Raw genomic sequence first — 5588 nt, 5'->3', positions numbered from 1 at the left:
GTGTGTGTGCGCACACGCGCATATCACTTAGCCTAGAAAAAGAATAAAATTCTACCATTTGCAATAACATGGATGGACCAGGAGTGTATTATGCTTAGTGAAATAAGTCAGACAGAGAAAGACAAATACTTATGTTATTGCTTATATGTGGAATCTGAAAATAACAAAATAGAAACAGACTTACAGACACAGAGAACAAACTAGTGGTTTCCAGTGGGGGAACAGTAGTAGAGAAGGGCCAAGATAGGATTAGGGGCTTAAGAGGTACAAACTACTATGTATAAAATAAATAACCTCCAAGGATACGTTGCACAGCACAGGGAATATAGCTATTTTATAGTAACTTTAAATGGAGTATAATCTATAAAAATTTTGAATCACTGTTGTATACCTGAAACTAATATTATATATACATCAACTATAGTTCAATTAAAAAAAAGAAATTACCATCATATAAAGATCCCATTATAGGAATAAAATGTAATATATATAGTAATGATATGGACAAAACTTTGAAAAAGTTGAGCGATATACCGTATTTCACTTATTATAAATGTACTTTAATATCTCTGAAATCAAAATACGTCTTATTGTTTGACAATATTTTCTTTTTTAGTGGTAAATAAAATAATAATACAATGTTATTTTCTTAACTTTGATGAAATATGGGAAAAGAAACCTTGAATAAACAGCCAAATATTATGTTTAAAAAAAAGAGCAATTGAGAAACAGGAAGATTGTTTTGTTAGTCACTAAAGAAATGTCTAAATATGTCTAAATAAGATTGCTAAATTATGTATAAGACTGGCTGTCTAAAGGCCAATAAATTACATTATCAATATTTTGTGGTTTACCTCTAACTTTATTGAGCTGTAAACTACTTGCACATTTATCGGTTGTGGGTTGTTAATCAAATATACTGTGACCACAAAGTTACACCTCCAAGAGTTTCAGGTGAGAGTCCAGCAGAATTTTTATAAAGTGCTCTGACATTGTAGAACAGTAATCAGTACTTTGTCTCTTTCTAGATGCAGCCCCGTAGGTCACCGTGTTTTCTATACCGAGATGCCTTTTGGGTTCAGAGGGATGCAGTGGTAACCCTCATCCCCTGCACATCTTCACTGGAGGTTTATTTACAATGTACAATCCAGACACAGCAGGTGCAGCATACTGAAAGGATTTCCTAGGTAAGAAATCAGTGTACGGCAGTCCCAGAAGACCCTCATTTATCTTCCAGTCAGTAAATTCCATCAGTATGTTTAAAGGAGGACAAAACTGCCTGAGTTGTCCCCCAAAGCAGGAGCAAACAGTTACAGACCCACTGTTAACCCTTTCTTACCTAGGCATGCTAACAAATAATTCTTCCATGAATTATCTAGCACTTGTTTTGGGTGGCGGTAAATAATACATTTTTTTAAAAAAGCAAAATCAGAATTTTTATACAGATATGAAAAGAACACAGGCCACAGATGTTTATATAACTCACAAGTTAATTAGCAAGTCAGCAAAATGTTCCATTGGTTCAAAGGAGAATTCAAACACCCAGATATAGGCAATCAGGAATGCTGAAATGAATTTATAAGTAAATGCTAAACTAATCAACATTTATGGCACAATAATCAATTGCATTCCTCGAGATTAAATTCATTAGCATTTCTCTAGAAGAATAATTTATAGTACTATACATTTCCTGCTACCTACAGAGTTATAAGTAGCTCAAAAATACTGAATTAGAAAACCTGGAAGGGTAAGCTAGACAGAAACCCAGTAAGCATTTGTGCAGGCGGGTGTGCATTTCAAAATGTCTCACAGTTTTTCCTGACAGTGGCCACTTTTATCAGGTATTTACCTAGAAGCGGATTTGCTGGATCAGGGGTATTCCCGTGTTCAGGTTTAGCGGATATTGACAGATATCTGTTTCTCGAGGGATTGTGCCAATTTTCACACTCATCAGCCATGTAAAATTCTTTATACGCTCTTGAAAATTAGGAAGTTCTGAACCTCAATTCAGATCTACAGAGGGTGAATGTTTAAACGGTCTCCTTTGTAGTTCTCGCGCATCCCAAGTCGCTGCAAGCGGTGACTAGAACTCAGTCTGAGCTCAAGTCCACTGAAGCCAAGGGCAGGAGGGTTGATAAGGGCTGGGTGAGAGGGAGAACACAGGCGATGTGTGTTTGTTAGATGGAGTTACCCCCGAAGGAAAAGTATACTCTCTCTTATCTTTGGGACAGGAGGTTGTTTTCTAACTAAGAACAAAGCACACATCAAAATTGGGCTCCTACCATCTCACAGGAACCGGGGCGTGTAGGGATGCTATCTCCCTTTACATTCTAAGAGCTGGGCTGTAAAACTGCCAAGAGGCTTTTAAAGAGATTTATATCTCAAAGGGGAAGGAAAAAAAAAATTGTACCAGTTTTCTAACATACATGTTCTAGAAAAGGGGAGGTCTGGTGCCTAGAGTCAAGAGAATCCTGTGCAGAGTTTGGAGAAGCTGAGGGTAACATTAAGGCCCTCTTGGTCCATATATCTAAGTTTCTTTAAAAGCACTAAAGCAGTCGTACAGAGCGGCTGTATATCAGTGAGAATTGTACAGAAAAGTAGACTTGATGGGGGGGTTTGTGTGTGCACATGTGCGTTCAGAGAGGTTGACTGATTTACACTAATTGGTTCATGAGACTGTTCGGGCTGGCAAGTCTGAAATTTGCAGGGCAGGCTGGAGACCCAGGGAAGAGTTGATGTTGACCTTGGGTCTGAAGGCCGTCTGCTGGCAGAAGCCTCGCTTCTTCAGGGGGACCTCAGTCTTTTCCTCTTAAGGCTTTTAGCTGAGTGGGTGAGGCCCACTCACATCATGGAGGATGATCTCCTTTACTCAAATTCCACTGATTTAAAGGTTCATCTCATCCGAAAACTATCTTCATGGCAGCATCTAGACTGACAGTTAACCAAATATCTGGGTACCGTGACCTAGCCAAGTTGACACATGAAATTAATCCTCACAGGCAGTGAGCCTGGTATCCAGAGAAACCCTCTAAAGGGCTGTATGGGGATTGTGACAGTGTCCTTCTGAAAAGTAAGTGTTTCTGAGAAACATTCCTCTACTACTTTTATTGAATAAATCAGTTACCTAATGGGGGAAATTCAGATAACTTGACATAAACTAGGTTCTTGTGAATTTTTATAGTTTCAAAGAAGCATAAACCATCATCATTTTTCTTTTCTGGGTCATGAAGCTGGCTTTAGAATATATGAATATCAGAAGAGTGCCCTGAGGTAAAGAAGATACCACTTTTTAAGGAAAAGATCCAATTTGGGAAGCAAGACCTGTGCTTTCCATGGCCGGATAGGTAAGAAGACTCTGACCTTCTGATGATAAGAGTGTATTATTTCTGTCACGGCAGGGGACCCAGCACACAATCTGAGAAGTGAAGAGATGTGCAATTTACATCTTCATTGTGATACAGCAAAAAAAAAAAAATGCGATGTGGAAATACAGCTTTTCTTAGAGTTAGTCTACACACCTACAACCCCATGATAAGAATTAGATGTAGTTAGCCTTAGAAATGATAAGTTTAGATACTGTGTAGTTCTCAGTACCTGGGGAGAGCTGGAGACAGGAGAATAAAATAGAAAGATGCATCCAAGCACTAAATAGAGATGTTAAGAAAACTTCACCTGCGACAAGCTTATTATTCACCTGACGTATTGTTGCTGTCTCTCAGATCACTGGATACACCTTAAAATGCAAATTGCTCCTTTCTAGATACCGGCAATTTTTCTCTCTCTTCAGAGGACTGAAGATAATTTTGGTTTTCTACCCAGGGCCCTGCTTTTCAACTTCCAAAGTCCTATGTAAAGGTAAAGTTATTTTAATTTCCTCCCACAGGTTCCTCCTTCTTCTGGAGCCTTTATTATCCCTTACTGTTCGGCTCTGAAGAGCCTACTAACGAACAGCGACTTCTAACAAAAAAGGAAATGAAACCGATCTACGACACAGATTCATGGAAACATACTTGATGGCTATTTAATCACTTGTCAAAGATCAATAATGTGCATAATAACAATGAATTATTACTCTAGTTTTCAGAGTCCATACCCTATTTTTCGTATTCTACATCCTCCTGGTTTTTATTATAATTCTTATCGAATACTGAAGAGTAGCAGAATATGCCGCCTGAAAATGGCACTCTGGCATAAGGATTAATTTGAGCTGATGGCAACTGAGAAGAGGCAGCTACAAGGAAAGCTCTCTGCGTTCCCCCATTTGCCGAAAAGCAGGACCTAAATTTGTAAAGGTGTCCTGTCTCCTCTCTACCAGGAAGGACCGAAGTTAGTCACCTGGGACAACTCTAAACTCTAGACCCTGATGAGCCCAGAGATGGCAGGCGAGGAATCTTTACAACAGAGGTGACTAATCACCCTTATCTTCCATTATTTCCCCATGTATTTACCTTCCCACAATTTGCTGCCCTGGAAACTCAAAGTCCTTTCCTTTGTCTTATCACTTCTCTAAAAATGTTTTGTTCTTTGTTAAGATGCCAAGTAAGCCCAAGTTCTAACCACCCCTTTGAGTTACTCCTCACCAAGTGCTCCCTTGTATATGGGAGACACACATGTTAATAAACTTCTGTTTTTCTCTTGTGGATCTCTCCTTGCAGGGCCCCAGCCAGAGAACTTAGGAGGGTGCGGGAGAAAGGTTTTGTTCCTTCCCCTACAAGAATAAAGCTTGGTGTTATAAATATTACACTTCTTCCTCCCCTATAATATTATATAAATATTACATTCTTTTTCCCCCTACCCACTTAGAATGCTAAATATTTGATTCTTTTAGGTCATAAAAATGCCTAGTTGACCATATTTCCTAGATTCTAAAACCTTATCAATAGTATGATACTTTATTTTTTTCTCAAATGTTATAAAATTTATAAACTAAATATAGATTGCAGAATCAAACCTGATTTTAGGTCTTAAAACTAAAAGTAATTTAATTTATACATCTATGCATGTATGTAAAACTATGAAGTAAAGTAAGTTAATGATTAAACGGGGGGGGTCAATGGAAAGAGTGGACTGTGTCATTTCTTGAACTGAATAAGAGGTACCTAGGTTTTTCTTTTATTACTCTTATACTTCAAATACATTAACTTTATTTACATATACCTATAATACGTATATTTTGTAAATGTATACATATATATGTATGTGCACACATATGGTATCTCTATCTATATAATTGGTAAAGATCAATTTGTGATGGCTGATTTAGATTGAGCATGGGCTGTTACTCTCCTTTGAGATTATCCCCTTTAGTCATTTTTAGTCATTGCTTATGTAACTCACGGATTGAATGGCTTTTGAAATAGACTTTCTCCAATGTAATTTAGCTGGGAATAAACACTTTTGACAATATTATATCCCATTACTTCTCCAAGATCAATCTACTAGAAAGCTTTCTTTAATTATAATTGTGTAAAAGGAAAAGTTTTCCCTTACAGCAGCACTTGCCTAGGAGATATCAAAATGAAAACTATTTCACTAAAATTCTAACCAGCTGGCATTTTTAAAGAATCACCAACTTTGAGTGACCCCAC

At 37.6% G+C, this 5588-nt stretch overlaps 1 long non-coding RNA gene across 2 annotated transcripts; it reads left to right on the top strand.

Moving 5' to 3' along the window:
• The first annotated feature begins 735 nt into the window (after window positions 1–735).
• LOC118884674 lies at window positions 736–4793 on the top strand. 2 transcript variants are annotated; one of them, XR_005017341.1, is made up of 3 exons: window positions 736–1187; window positions 3231–3344; window positions 3884–4793. It is a non-coding gene; the product is annotated as an uncharacterized LOC118884674 (long non-coding RNA). The 2 variants fall into 2 exon arrangements; XR_005017342.1 differs by having other exon boundaries at window positions 3761–4793.
• Window positions 4794–5588: the final 795 nt, after the last annotated feature.

The sequence above is a fragment of the Balaenoptera musculus genome, chromosome 19 (assembly GCF_009873245.2).
Source record: "Balaenoptera musculus isolate JJ_BM4_2016_0621 chromosome 19, mBalMus1.pri.v3, whole genome shotgun sequence".
In the NCBI taxonomy this organism is placed as follows: Eukaryota; Metazoa; Chordata; class Mammalia; order Artiodactyla; family Balaenopteridae; genus Balaenoptera; species Balaenoptera musculus.
This window is presented reverse-complemented; position numbering and strand designations above follow the sequence as displayed.